We start from the raw sequence: 16,282 nt of genomic DNA, 5'->3' as shown, positions 1-16,282 counted from the left end.
ATCAAGGGAAAGGTGTTCGACGTGCAGGTCACCTTTGCCAACGTTTACTTCCCCAATACAGACCATGCACAATTCCTATGCGGGTTAATACCTAAATTGCTAGAGTTCTCAGAAGGGATGCTCATCTTTGGGGGCGATATGAACTTTGCGATGGATCCCCTTTTGGACACCTCACGGGGTGCCTCCCATCTCTCATATGCCCGCCTTAAACGGATGAAATCAAACCTCCACTCCTTACGTTAAGTAGACCCGTGGTGCCTTTTACACCCCAAAGATAGAGACTACTCCTACTTTTCACAAGTCCATCACTCGTACTCACGACTAGACTATTTGCTTCTGTCCCATAAGGACCTGACGAGGGTAGTAGACTCCTCCATAGATGTCATTTCTTTCTTGGACCATGCTCCAATACACCTGACGCTTCAATTGGGGCCAATGACTAAATCCCCACCCTCGTGGAGATTAAACGAGTCGCTGCTACAATCTGCGGAGACTCACGCTGAGTCTACAGGAATACTTTTTGTTAAATGAAGCCTCGGTCTCTAATCCCCTAGTGATGTGGGAGGCGCATAAGCCAGTCATCAGGGGCATCTTAATAAGCATTGGGGCACGTTTTAAGAGGGAAAGAAATCGCAGAACTGAGGAGCTTCTTCTCCAGATTAAGACCTTAGAGTGTTCACATAAGGCTAGCCTTAGCCCGCTCCATTTATCAGGAGTTACTTAAAGCACGAGAAGAGCTTCGCTCGCTTCTATTACATAAAACAAAAGAGAAGTTGGCTTGGTCACGGCGCACGTTGTACGAATTCTCCAATAAACCTGGTTCCCTCTTGGCCAGAGCATTACGAGGCCCTCGCACCAAAGCCTACATTTCCCACATCCTGTCTCCATCGGGTTGGAAAGTGTTCGCTTCATCTGACATGGCCGAGGAATTTCGCTCGTTCTACAGTGGTCTCTACAACTTAGACAAGCCTCCTCTTGATGATCCTAACTCTACTGGGGAGTCCACCCCTTACACATATCTAGCCTCTTCTGGCATGCCATCCCTATCGGCCGATAGTTTGGAGGAATTGGAGGACCCCATTACGGTGGAGGAGTTGGGGGTAGCATTGGCAAGCTCTAAACCAAAGAAAGCCCCAGGCCCGGATGGCCTTACTCCAATCTATTACAAAACCTTTTTTGAGACGCTCTCTAAACCGCTAGTAGCTGCACTTAATTTGATTATGAAAGGCAATTCCTTCCCTATAGATTCCCTCAGAGCTTACATATCTCTCATCCCCAAGGAGGGAAAGGATCTGCTTCGTTGTGGGAGCTACCGACCGATAGCTTTACTGAACACCGACTTGAAACTGTTTGCCAAGATTTTGGCGAATAGACTGCTCCCATACATACCAAGCCTAATCCACAAAGACCAAGCAGGCTTTGTTCCCCAACGAGAACCCCGTGACAACACCATTAGGGTGCTTAATCTTATACATGCCGCAAGGACTTCACAGCGACCCCTTCTCCTGCTGTCAACAGACGCGGAGAAGGCTTTCGACCGGGTGGATTGGACGTTTGTTAGGGCTACTCTAGAGCATATTGGTCTCCGTGCGACAATGCTCAGTTGGATACTATCACTCTACTCCAACCCCACGGCTGCGGTTAAGGTTAATGAAACTAGGTCGGGTTATTTCAACATCCGGAATGGTACCCGGCAGGGCTGTCCCTTATCCCCCTTAATCTTTATACTTACCCTGGAACCTCTGCTATGTAAGATACGGGCAAACCCGCATATTAAGGGCTTCCGCAAAACCTCAGGGGCGCACAAGGTCGCCGCTTTTGCGGATGACCTTATCTTCTTCCTGGCAGACCCTATTGCCTCACTCCCCGTTCTGCTTCACTCCTTGCAGGAATATGGGGCTCTTTCCCTATTCAAAATAAATATGTCTAAATCCTCCATGCTCAATATTACACTGGGTCCGCACATTATCCGACAATTGCGCTTGGAATACCAGTTCCACTGGGCAACCGATACCATCCCCTACCTGGGAGTGGCGATCACTCCGGACCCTGTCAACCTCTACCAAGCAAACTTTGCCCCTCTACTTAACAGACTCAAAACAGATTTACAGCATTGGCACTCCCTCACTTTAACGTGGTTTGGACGCTGTAATGCCATCAAGATGACAGCACTCCCGAGGGTGCTCTATCTATTACAAGCTCTCCCCATCCGTCTCCCACCCTCTTTCTTTAAGCGAATCGATGCATTGTTTCGGGAATTTGTCTGGTCGCACAGGCAGCCACGCATTAAATTGCAACTACTCTATATGGCAAAACGCAGGGGAGGGGTGGGACTCCCGGACATGAAAGCATACTACAGGGCAACGCATCTCACCAGACTGATAGACTGGTACTGTCATGCAGAGGCCAAACAATGAGTTACAATGGAGTTAGAAGACTCCGGCGGTACAGCCAGAGTTGGCCGTGGCTTACCACTCCGATTCCAAAGACCTTTACCGACCATCCAACCCTAGGAAACACATTGCAAGTTGTCAGAGAAACCTTTCGTAAAACCTTGGTATCCCCCATTTCCTCTCCCATGGTACCAATTCTAGGCAACCCAGACCTTTCCACCAGGCTGCCAGGGTCCAATTTATAGGTCCCTATCAGATGAAAATAGATGTCCTCACCTTCACGACTTTCTGGGTTCAAATGGCCAGCTTGGTGTGGCTGCCGGGTTGGAAGACCTTAACCCGCCATTGGACTTTTTGAGTGGACTCCAACTGCGTAACTTTCTACGCCGATGCGCTCAAACTCCGGGTCCTCCACGCCCGCTTACGGAGTTGGAACGTATATGTCATCGCAGAGAACCCATACGCCACTCTCTATCCTTGATTTACTCATCTCTGATTGCTCCGGCAGAGGGGTTCGTCCCCCCCTTCCTCGCTAAGTGGGAAACCGATTTGGGAGTTTGCTTTGATGAATCACAAAGGGAAGAGATTTTACATTTCGCCCAAAAATCCTCTCTGGCCACAAGGGTTCAGGAGACATGTTACAAAATTGTGACTAGATGGTACAGAGTGCCATCCACCCTACATCGTTTTTTTCCGCAGGTCCCAAGTCTGTGTTGGCGCTGTGGGTTGGGCGAAGGAACAATGTTCCACATCTTTTGGGACTGTTCCAAGACTAAACCTTATTGGCGGGAGGTGACACGTACGATCGAGCATCTGACAGGTGCCACTTTGGAGGGGGATCCTGGGGCGTGTCTGCTGCACCTCTCTAGACAACCAATCAAGAAGTATAAAGCCTCCCTCACTATTCAGTTACTAAATGCTGCTTAGGCCTGTATCCCTCTATTTTGGAGATCGGTAACCCCACCAACGAAAATCCAGTGGTATGCCAGGGTCAACGAACTGCGTGACATGGTGGACCTTACGGCCACCTTGCACGGCAGGGAGGAAGCCCTTCGGGAGACTTGGTGTCCCTGGCAACACTTTATCTATTCCGAAGCTTACCTCCGAGAGGTAACATAGCTTGAACATACCCTGGTATAGGGGCCCCGCCTGGCGAGGGGGCCGCACCACCGTTCCTCCTCTTTGCCCTTCTCCCTCCTTCCCTCCTCCCCTCCTCTCCTACCTATGTTTCTCCCCCACTTCTGCCTCTCCGTTCTTCTTCTCCCGCTCTCCTCTAGCCCCCCTCATCCCTCTCTGTGTTTTATCCATCTCCTTACATTCCTCTGGCTAAGGGAAGGTCTGGTCAGATATGTTGTATATCATGGTCTACATCGCATTATGGTAGTAACCCTTTGCTGGACTCTACTGATCTTTAAAGGATGTTTCTATTCCTGGTCAGTGGAGAGTTTCCTTTTTATTTTTTTTCATTTTTATTATTCTGTTGTTTCATTTTATTATGTGTCGGTCATGATAATTACACGATCTGATAGACCGAAAAGGGCCACTCTCAGGAAACTACTATGCATGGGTATTAAGATAGTTACTCCATAAGACTCATTCACTCTGTTAGGTTCCATCTCTACCCCACAGATCGTGTGATCAAGAGAAATGTTAATTTGTACGTTTATACTGACATCTGACTATGTTAAAGACTGATCTTTACTTTTGTTTTACAATATACATAAAAGCTGTATGTGGTTTTGGTTTTGTGTACATCAAACTGTAACATGCATTTTTGAAAAATAAAGGAATTTAAAAAAAAAAAAAAAAAGTACTGTATGTAACACAATATATTGGATGAATAAAGAGTGACTGATGTATACACAATAGTATGTGAGGTAAGTGCCTTGATAAATTGAGACTAATATTACATAGATTGGTGCATAAGTGACACTCTGAGGTGCTCAAATCAGTACATATAACTAAACACTCGATGTATGAAAAAAAAAAAAAACATTCCACTTGTAAGTAATCTCCAATGACTTGAAATATGTTTCATAAAGTAAAGTCGGCCTCTTACCAGATATGGTGGATCCCTATTACAGAGATCAGACTCACTGTGGGATATGACCGCCTGTGTGTATATCACTCTCCTAGGTTTTTTCACAACCAAACACCTCCAAAGATTCAAAAAACAAGGAACTGACTCATTGCCATGGGTGTTAAAGTGGAGTTTCACTAAAAAAAAAAAAATTTAGATGTCAGCAGCTGCAACTACTGCAGCTGCTGACTTTTAAAATAAGGACACTTACCTGTCCCGGGGTCCAGCGATGTCGGCACCCGAGACCGAGCCGTCCTTCGATCCTCGGGTGCTGCCGCCGCCATTCTCACTGAGGGAATCAGGAAGTGAAGCGTTGCGGCTTCACTGCCCGGTTCCCTACTGCGCATGCGCGAGTCGCGCTGCGCGTCTACACTGGTCCCCGTTGTGTTGTGGGAACTGTGTATTTCCCACAACACAACGGGGGTGGGCGGGGAGTCTGCGGCTAGCTGCGGCTAGCTATACCCGGAAGTGGGTGCAGATACCTGTATTATACAGGTATCTGCACCCCCCTCCCCCCTGAAAGGTGCCAATTGTGACATCGGAGGGGGGGAGGAATCCAATGAGCGGAAGTTCCACTTTAGGGTGGAACTCCGCTTTAAGCTTATCCACATCACAGCAATTAGCCAGTTTAAACTTCTCAGGTGCAATGATATGTAAACTTTTGCATCCGTTTAAATGAAGATGGAACTCCAAGATTGAGGAAATCATATATAAGGAAAGAAAAGCCTCATAGTGTAAAACCGCACACATTTATTAAAATGCTTGTAAAGGTTACACTTACAGCAAGGCATGAAAAAATTGTCTGGTAGAGATGTCATTCGTCCAACCAGTTGAGTGGCGCTACAAGGGCTCTCCAATCCGATGCATTTCCACAAAACTGTCATCTACTGGGAATGGAGTATATGTGTACTAGGGATGAGCCGAACACCCCCCGGTTCGGTTCGCACCAGAACCCGCGAACGGACCGAAAGTTCGCACGAACGTTAGAACCCCATTGACGTCTATGGGACTCGAACGTTCGAAATCAAAAGTGCTCATTTTAAAGGCTAATTTGCATGGTATTGTCCTAAAAAGGGTTTGGGGACCCGGGTCCTACCCCAGGGGACATGTATCAATGCAAAAAAAACTTTTAAAAACGGCCGTTTTTTCGGGAGCAGTGATTTTAATGATGCTTAAAGTAAAAAAAAAAAAGTGAAATATTCCTTTAAATATCGTACCTGGGGGGTGTCTATAGTATGCCTGTAAAGTGACGCGTGTTTCCCATGTTTAGAACAGTCCCTGCACCAAATGTCATTTTTAAAGGAAAAAATCTCATTTAAAACTGCTTGCGGGTTTAATGTCATGTCGGGTCATGGCAATATGGATGAAAATCAGTGAGACAAACGGCATGGGTACCCCCCAGTCCATTACCAGTCCCTTTGGGTCTTGTATGGATATTAAGGGGAACCCCGCACCCAAATTAAAATAAGGAAAGGTGTGGGGCCACCAGGCCCTATATACTCTGAACAGCAGTATACAGGCGGTGCAAACAAGACAGGGACTGTAGGTTTGTTGTTAAGTAGAATCTGTTTGTAATTTTGAACATTTTTAACGTGTTTAGCTCCAGCCAAAAAATCTTTTCTAAGCTTTTTGGAAAACATAGGGAAGGGTTATCACCCCTGTGACATTTGTTTTGCTGTCTTTCCTCCTCTTCAGAAGATTTCACCTCACTTTTTTGTCCCAATGAAAAATGTTTTTTGAAAATTTGGGTTTTTTTGTGGAACAAGGATTGGAAAGCATCAGTGGAAAGGAGAACTTGTTTTCCCATATTAACTCTTACAGGAGAGAATTTCCCTTCCTAGGGGTAGATTTCATCTCACTTCCTGTTGTCTCCTTCCGTTTGCAAGTAGGAGTCGTTTGTAAGTTAGATGTTTGAAAGTAGGGTCCTGCCCTATATACTCAGCAGAAATTTGGGCCTTAGGTGTTGCTGTGGCCACAACACTGTAAGCCCTCACAGGGCCCTGCTGTGAAATATTAGATCAAGAATTGTAATTACATGCCCCTGTTGAACAGGAGCTGAAAAATTAGGCCTTAGGCACTGGTGCTGGTGCCACAACACTGCAACCCCTCACAGACACTCTAGTTGGAACGCAGGAACGAGCCCTGCTGCAAATTATTGCTTCAAAAATTGTAATTACACGCCCCTGTTAGACAGGGGCAGAAAAATTGGGCCTTAGGCACTGGTGCTGGTGCCACAACACTGCAACAAGCTATCAGCGTGATGATTGAGGAGGAAGAGGATAATTACTCAGGGATAGTCACTCAGCATCAGCATAGGCAGTCTTTGAAGGGATCTGAGATTTCAAAAAAAATTATTCGGTTACATCAGCATCAGGTGCTTGGTAGCTGGTGGTGATCCAAGACTCATTCATTTTTATGAAGGTCAGCCGATCGACCGAGTCGGTGGACAGACGCACCCTGTGATCGGTTACCACGCCTCCAGCAGCACTGAATGTGCGTTCCGAAAGAACGCTGGATGCAGGACAGGCCAGTAGCTCAATTGCATACTGTGCAAGCTCTGGCCAGTGATCCATCCTCAAGACCCAGTAACCCAGAGGATTTTCGGTGGGAAAGGTGTCCAAGTCTGATCTTGCCCCTAGGTATTCCTGCACCATGTAAAACAGACGCTGGCGATGGTTGCTGGAACCGATCATACCTTGGGGCTGCGGACCAAAAAATTGTCTGAACGCATCGGTCAGACGGCCACCTTCTCCACCGCTCCTTCTTTGACTGACCGAAGCCTCAGCAACACGTTGTCCAGAAACAGGAGTTTGTAACCTCCCAGTCTCTGGGAACGCGTTGCACAGACCTTTCTGCAAGGCCTCCCGAAGATGTTTCATCCTCTGCTCCCTCTGCGATGGCAAGATAAGGTCCGCAACCTTACCCTTGTAACGTGGATCAAGGAGGGTTGCCAGCCAGTATTGGTCCTTCTCCTTGATACCACGAATACGAGGATCCTTACGCAGGCTTTGCAGGATCAGGGAGGCCATGCAGCGTAGGTTTGCTGAGGCATTCGGTCCGGAGTCCTCTGGGTCACTAAGAACGACATGGTCCGCAGCCACCTCCTCCCAGCCACGTACAAGTCCATGTGTTTCTTGGGACTGATCCCTTAAAGACTGCTGCTGATGCTGAGTGCCAGGCTCCACCTCCATACTGACACAATCTTCCTCCTCCTCCTCTTCCTCCTCGTCCTCTTCCTGTGTGATCGGCGGGCACGCAGGAACACTGTCTGGATAAAGGGGGCCTTGAGAGCTAAGGAAGTCCTCCTCTTCCTGCCTCTGTTCTGCCTCAAGTGCCCTGTCCATTATTCCACGCAGCGTGTGCTCCAACAGGTGGACAAGGGGGACAGTGTCACTGATGCATGCACTGTCACTGCTCACCATCCTCGTGGCCTCCTCGAATGGTGACAGGACAGTGCATGCATCCCTGATCATGGCCCACTGGCGTGGGGAAAAAAAACCAAGCTCCCCTGACCCTGTCCTGGTGCCATAGTCGCACAGGTACTCATTTATGGCCCTCTGCTGCGTGTGCAGCCGCTGCAGCATGGCCAACGTTGAGTTCCACCTGGTGGGCATGTCACAGATTAGGCGGTTCTTGGGCAGGTTAAACTCCTTTTGGAGGTCCGTCAGCCGAGCACTGGCATTATATGACCGGCGGAAATGCACACAGACTTTCCTGGCCTGCCTCAGGACATCCTGTAAGCCCGGGTACCTGCCCAAGAACCGCTGCACCACCAAGTTAAGGACGTGAGCCAAACAGGGCACATGGGTCATTTGTCCCTGTCGGAGGGCAGAGAGGAGGTTGGTGCCATTGTCGCAAACCACCATTCCTGCCTTAAGTTGGCGTGGCGTCAACCACCTCTGAACCTGCCCCTGCAGAGCTGACAGAACCTCTGCCCCAGTGTGGCTCCTGTCCCCCAAGCACACCAGCTCAAGCACCGCATGGCATCTTTTGGCCTGCGTACTTGCGTAGCCCCTTGAACGCCTACGGAGCACCGCTGGTTCCGAGGAAGAGGCCATGGAGGAAGAAGAAGAGGAGGGGGTGGAGGAGAGAGGTGTGTCACAATCAGCATTTTGGAGGCGTGGTGGCGGAACAACCTCCAACACTACTGCACCTTGTCCTGCATCCTTCCCAGCTGCCAGCAGAGTCACCCAATGCGCCGTGAAACTTAGGTAACGTCCCTGTCCATGCCTGCTGGACCATGAGTCAGCGGTAATATGCACCTTACCGCTGACCGCCCTGTCCAGCGAGGCATGGACATTGCCTTCCACATGCCGGTAGAGAGCCGGAATCGCCTTCCGTGAGAAAAAGTGGCGTTTGGGTACCTGCCACTGAGGAACCGCACATTCCACAAACTCACGGAAGGGGGCAGAGTCTACCAACTGAAAAGGCAGCAGTTGAAGTGCTAGCAATTTTGCCAAGCTAGCATTCAACCGCTGGGCATGTGGATGGCTGGGAGCAAACTTCTTTCGGCGGTGCAGCAGCTGGGGCAGGGAAATTTGCCTGGTACAATCTGACGTCGGTGTACCAAAAGCAGATTGCCCACAAGTACTTGGCTGTGACACACCTAATTCTACACCTTCATTCCTCTCACTGCAGGTCTCAGAGAGGACTGAAGGTCTAGTGGGGTTGGAAATCTCAGCTGATGAGGAGCAAGGAGAGATCCTCTTTGTTCTTTGGTGTGGGTCTTTTAGATACGCTTGCCAACGAACTGCATGGCAGGTCAACATATGTCTGGTCAAGCATGTGGTACCCAAGCGGGAGATATTTTGGCCACGCGAGATACGCTTGAGACATATGTTGCAAATAGCAGCGGTGCGATCTGATGCACTCGTCTCAAAAAAGGCCCACACCAAAGAACTTTTTGAATAACGCGCAGAGACTGCAGCGCCCTGCACATGTGGAGCTTTGGGGTGTGATGCAGTCAATGTGCTGCCCTTAGGCTGGCCCCTGGAGGGCATCCTGCCTCGTTGGTGATGTGCTGCCGCCTCCTCCTCCTCCTCCTCCTCCTCCTCTCTCCTATCAGGCACCCACGTTGAGTCAGTGACCTCATCATCCCCTCCCTCCTCATCACTGGAGCAAACCTGGCAGTATGCTGCAGCAGGGGGAGCATGACTGCCAGATTGCTGTCCTTCTTGGGCACCCCCTCTGTCCGCGCTCATGTTACTGCCTTCATCGAGCTCAGTATCGTCATCAGAGCCTTCCAAACGCTGGGCATCCTCCTGGAGCATGTACCCAACACTGTGGTCAAACAGTTCGAGGGAATCCTCATGAGGACATGGTGGAGCTAGGGAAGGAGTCACTGATGACATTGAGCTGAGGGAAGAGGCCGCTGCTTTGCCAGACAAAGCACCCTGGGCATGGGTGAGAGAGGATGAGGAGGATGAGGACGGCTTGGTCATCCACTCGACCAAGTCTTCCGCATGTTGCGGCTCAACATGGCCAGCTGCCGAAAAAAAGGCCAAGCGTGTCCCATGGCCACGTGCTGATGAGGATGCACCGTCTCCACGACCAGCACTAGACACAGAGCCTGCTTGCCCTCTCTTATTGGCTTGTGACTGTCTGCCTCTCCTTCTTGGCCTTCCAGACATACTAATGGCCTGTAGCTGCACTAAGCTGGGATAGAACACCTGTAATTTTCTTCAAGTAGCTTTATATACTGTAACCAGACAAGCCTGCCTGTCAGTAGGAAGATAAGAGGAACGGATCTAGCTGAACACTGTGAGCAGGACGCACTGTACTAAATGTAAATAGTCTAGCTGCCTGACCGTGGTACTAATAGGATCAAATAGAACACCTGTAATTTTCTTCAGGTAGCTTTATATACTGTAACCAGACAAGCCTGCCTGTCATTAGGAAGATAACAGGAACGGATCTAGCTGTACACTGTGAGCAGGACGCACTGTACTAAATGTAAATAGTCTAGCTGCCTGACCGTGGTACTAATAGGATCAAATAGAACACCTGTAATTTTCTTCAGGTAGCTTTATATACTGTAACCAGACAAGCCTGCCTGTCAGTAGGAAGATAACAGGAACGGATCTAGCTGTACACTGTGAGCAGGACGCACTGTACTAAATGTAAATAGTCTAGCTGCCTGACCGTGGTACTAATAGGATCAAATAGAACACCTGTAATTTTCTTCAGGTAGCTTTATATACTGTAACCAGACAAGCCTGCCTGTCAGTAGGAAGATAACAGGAACGGATCTAGCTGTACACTGTGAGCAGGACGCACTGTACTAAATGTAAATAGTCTAGCTGCCTGACCGTGGTACTAATAGGATCAAATAGAACACCTGTAATTTTCTTCAGGTAGCTTTATATACTGTAACCAGACAAGCCTGCCTGTCAGTAGGAAGATAACAGGAACGGATCTAGCTGAACACTGTGAGCAGGACGCACTGTACTAAATGTAAATAGTCTAGCTGCCTGACCGTGGTACTAATAGGATCAAATAGAACACCTGTAATTTTCTTCAGGTAGCTTTATATACTGTAACCAGACAAGCCTGCCGGTCAGTAGGAATTTAACAGGAACGGATCTAGCTGAACACTGTGAGCAGGACGCACTGCATTAAATGTAAATAGTCTAGATAGAAGATAACAGGAACAGATCTAGCTAAACTGAATACAGTGTATATATATATATGCAACACCTGGGATGCATATATATACACAATACACTGTAAGTGCAGCTAACTGACTGACTGTTCTGCCTAATCTATCTAACTCAAATCAAATGACACTGTCTCTCTCTCTCTCTATCTCTCAGCACACCGGAACACACACTACACAGGGCCGCCGTGCAGGCGGCCTTATATAGTGTGGGGTGTGTACTAAATCCCCTGAGCCATAATTGGCCAAAGCCACCCTGGCTTTGGCCAATTACAGCTCTCTCTACTGACAGCGCTGTGATTGGCCAAGCATGCGGGTCATAGTGCATGCTTGGCCAATCATCAGCCAGCAATGCACTGCGATGCCGCAGTGAATTATGGGCCGTGACGCGCCACACGAATTTAGCGCGAACGGCCCATAACGTTCGCAATTCGGCGAACGATCGAACAGCCGATGTTCGAGTCGAACATGGGTTCGACTCGAACACGAAGCTCATCCCTAATGTGTACTGTATGTATGAATGTGAGTTAGGGACCTTAGGTCGTAAGCTCCTTGAGGGCAGGGACTGACGTGAATGTATAATACAGTGCCTTGAAAAATTATGCATACCCCTTGAAATTGTCCACATTTTGTTAAATTACAACCAAAAACAAAAATGTACTTTATTGGGATTTTATCTGATAGACCAACACAAAGTGGCACAGAATTGTGACAAAAAACAATAGCAGCGCTCAATGGGACTAGCACAAAAGTTCTTAACAAATGGTGAATTCGAACAAGTTAATTTATTGGATGCACTTTGTAATTAAAAACAATTGTCAATAAGACTAGGATGAGCAAAAATGCATTAGTAGCACCACGTTCATAGTCAGTGGAAGCACTTTGATAATTGTTATATACGATACCGCCAGATGACGAAGGGTTAACATCAAAAGTGGCCCCAAGTTCCGTATCAAAAATGGATAACCCTATTGCCTGCTCAGCAAGGGAGATATCCAGGTGGGGAAACTCGGGTCTCAAGGCTGTGGCAATGGCTATGTTGTGGGTATCGGACCTGCCGTGCTGCGGGAGATGTGTTGTAGACCGCACTCCTGAATGTACCTCTCAATGGGCTGATCAGGCTGGCTGAGGCTGAAGTAGGCGTCATACAAGTGGCGCCCTGGATGGCGCCACTTGGATAAGGCGCATGCGCGCGAAACATGTAAGCCACGGTCACCACGGCAACAACGAGTTTATGATCTGCCCCTCATCTGAAGCTCTCTTCTTTTTCGGCTCCGATCCCTGTATCCGGCCTGCACGTCCACGCCATCCAGGGCGCCACTTACTACACTGACCACTATAGTGTCCACTACACTATACTGTCCACTACACTGACCACTATACTGTCCACTACACTATACTGCCCACTACACTGTCCACTACACTATACTGATCACTACACTACACTGACCACTATATTGTCCACTACACTGACCACTATACTGTCCACTACACTACACTGACCACTATACTGCCTACTACACTGACCACTATACTGTCCACTACACTATACTTTCCACTACACTACACTGTCCACTACACTACACTGTCCACTATACTGACCACTACACTGTCCATTACACTGAGAACTACACTGTCCACTACACTACATTGACCACTATACTGTCCACTACACTATACTGACCACTATAATGACTACTACACTACATTGAGAAGTACACTACACTGACCACTACACTGACCACTATACTATACTGTCCACTACACTATACTGTCCACTATACTATACTGACCACTATACTGTCCACTATACTGTCCACTATACCACACTGTCCACTACACTGACCACTATGTTATACTGTCCACTACACTACACCGACCACTATACTGTCCACTATACTATACTGACTACTATGCTGTCCACTATACTATACTGTCCACTATACTACGCTGACCACTATACTGTCTACTACACTATACTGTCTACTACACTGATCACTATACTGTACACTACACTATACTGACCACTATACTACACTGTACACTATACTACACTGACCACTATACTGTCCTGCCTACAGTCTTCCTATACTGACACTACATATACGGCGCCTCTCTCTCCCCTTCAGTCCGTGTCCATCCATTCCTCATCTTCTTGTCCTGCATCGGTCTGGACTCCGGAGGATAGGAGGAGGAGAAGACAGTGGCCCCGGCGGCTCACACTTTCCAGTGCTTGTTTCCTCCGGCCGCCATGTTCAGTGTTTCCCGGCACACTGTGATTGGGCGTATGGGGGTCATGTGCGGAGGCGGGACTTCTGGAGCAACCGCGATCGCAGACAGGCCAGCCCTACGCCACACATGACCCCCATATGCCCAATCCAAGGGCGCCGAACACTGAAGCGCGGGGGACACAGGAAATTAAAATTAGGAGGAGGCAGCCAGTAGTGACACTACTGGCACGAAATTTCGCCCTCCTAAATGTTGCACACGGGGCCACGGCACCCCCCACACCCCCCACGCTGTGCCCACCATGTCATGTGCTGTACCATGCAGTGCCCACCATGTAATGTGCTGTGCCATGCAGTGCCCACCATGTAAATGGCTGTGCAGTGCCCACCATGTCATGTGCTGTGTTGTGCCCACTATGTCATGTGCTGCGCCATGCAGTGCCTACCATATAATGTGCTGTACACACCATGTAATGGGCTGTGCATTGCCCACCATGTCATGTGTCGTGCATTGCCCACCATGTCATGTGACATGCAGTATCCACAATGCAACGTGCTGTACTGTGCTCACCATGTCATGTGCTGTGTCCACCATTTAATGTGCTGTGCCCACCATGTAATTTGCTGTGCGGTGTCGTGCTGTTTCCACCATGTCATGTGCAGTGCCCACCATGTCATGTGATGTGCCATGCAGTGCCCACCATGTCATGTGGTGTCGTGCAGTGCCCACCATGTCGTGTGCAGTACCCATCATATAATATGCTGTACCCACCGTATAATGTGCTGTGCTGTGCAGTGCCCACTTGTAATGAGCAGTTCCCACCATGTGGTGCTGTGCCTTGCAGTGCCCACCATGTAGTGTGCCATGCAGTGCCCACCATGTAATGTGCTGTACCCACCATGTAATATGCTGTGCCATGCAGTGCCCATCATGTCATGTGCTGTGTTGTGCCCATCATGTCATGTGCTACGCCATGCAGCGCTTACCATGTAATGTGCTGTACACACTATGTAATGTGCTGTGCATTGCCCACCATGTGATGTGCCGTGCATTGCCCACCATGTCATGTGCAGTTCCTACCATGTAATGTGCAGTGCAGTGCCCACTATGTCATGTACATTGCCCACCATGTAATGTGCTATGCCATGCAGTGCCCACCATGTAATGTGTTGTGCCCATCAGGTAATGTGCTGTGCCATGCAGTGCCCATCATGTCATGTGCTGTACCATGCAGTGCCCACCATGTCATGTGCTGTACCATGCAGTGCCCTCCATGTAATGTGCTGTACCCACCATGTAACATGCTCTGCCATGCAGTGCCCACCATATCATGTGCTATGTTGTGCCCATCATGTCATGTGCTACGCCATGCAGCGCTTACCATGTAATGTGCTGTACACACTATGTAATGTGCTGTGCATTTCCCACCATGTCATGTGCCGTGCATTGCCCACCATGTCATGTGCCATGCAGTAACCACAATTGAACGTGCTGTGTCCACCATTTGATGTGCTGTGCCCACCATGTAATGTGCTGTGCTGTGTTGTGCAGTGCCCACCATGTCATGTGCAGTGCCCACCATGTCATGTGCTTTGCTATGCATTGCCCATCATGTCATGTGCTGTCATGTGCAGTACCCACCATATAATATGCTGTGCCCACCATATAATGTGCTGTGCAGTGCCCACTTGTAATGTGCAGTACCCACCATGTAATGTGCTCAGCTGTGCCCGCCCTGTCGTGCTGTGCCCACCATATACAGTGCTGTGCCCACCGTGTGCATGTGCTGTGTTGTGCCCACAATGTAATGTGCTGTGTTGTGCAGTGCCAGCCATGTCATGTCATGTGCTGTGCCCACCACGTAATGTGCTGTATTGTCCAGTGCCAAATGTGTAATGTGCTGTGCCCACCATGTAATGTGCTGTGCCATGCTCACCATGTAATGTGCTGTGCTTTGCCTACCATGTAATGTGCTGTATCCACCATGTAATGTGGTGTGCCTACCATGTAATGTACTGTGCTTTGCCCTACCCCATGTAACATACTCTGCTGTGCCACCCATGTAATGTACTGTGTTATTACCCCCCCCATGTAATGTACTATGCTGTGCCCCCCACAGACTCACCCCTCACTCTCTCTCACCCTCAGAGGAGGCTCTAGGCTTTGTGAGGACTTAGGCAAAACTTAGACATGAGGCCCCACTCACGCCCATAATGGGAAAAAAAATCTTTCTGCAGCAATAAAAATGGCTTCAGAAAGATGGACAGATGTAGCACCATCAGCACCACTTCCAGGGCACCCTCCTAACCCATCAGACATATGCAGCCCATAAAATAATCTGGGACCCAGCAAGGTGACAACCCCTCTAGGAATTTCCCCTGTGCCTTGGGAGAATAAGGAGGAGTGTCCCAGAGAACTGGGGGGAGTGGAGAGAACTGGGGGGCGTGGAGAGCACTGGGGAGCAGACAGCACTGGTGGGTTTGGAGAGCACATGGGTGGGGGCAAAGAGCAGGGGGGAGTGGGGAGCACTGGGGGAGTGGGGAACTTGAGAGCACTGGGGGGGAGCCAGGGGTGGAGAGCACAGGGGCGCGGATAGCACTGGGGGGGCTGGAGAGCACTGGGGGGAATAAGAGAGTGTGGGGAAGCGAAGAGCACTGGGGGGAGCTTGAGAGCACCGGGGGGCAGAAAGAACAGGGCTGGAGAGCACTGGGGGAGTGGAGAGCACTGGGGGGGGTGGAGAGCACAGGAGTGGGGGCTGGAAAGCAATGGGGATAGCTTGAGAGCACTGGGGGCAGAAAGAACAGGGCTGGAGAGCACGCTGGGGGAGCTGGAGAGCACTGGGGGAGTGGAGAGCACTGGGGGGGTGGAGAGCACAGGAGTGGGGGCTGGAGAGCAATGGGGATAGCTTGAGAGCACCGGGGGGTA

The sequence above is a fragment of the Aquarana catesbeiana genome, linkage group LG12 (genome assembly GCF_042186555.1).
Source record: "Aquarana catesbeiana isolate 2022-GZ linkage group LG12, ASM4218655v1, whole genome shotgun sequence".
Classification (NCBI taxonomy): Eukaryota; Metazoa; Chordata; class Amphibia; order Anura; family Ranidae; genus Aquarana; species Aquarana catesbeiana.
This window is presented reverse-complemented; position numbering follows the sequence as displayed.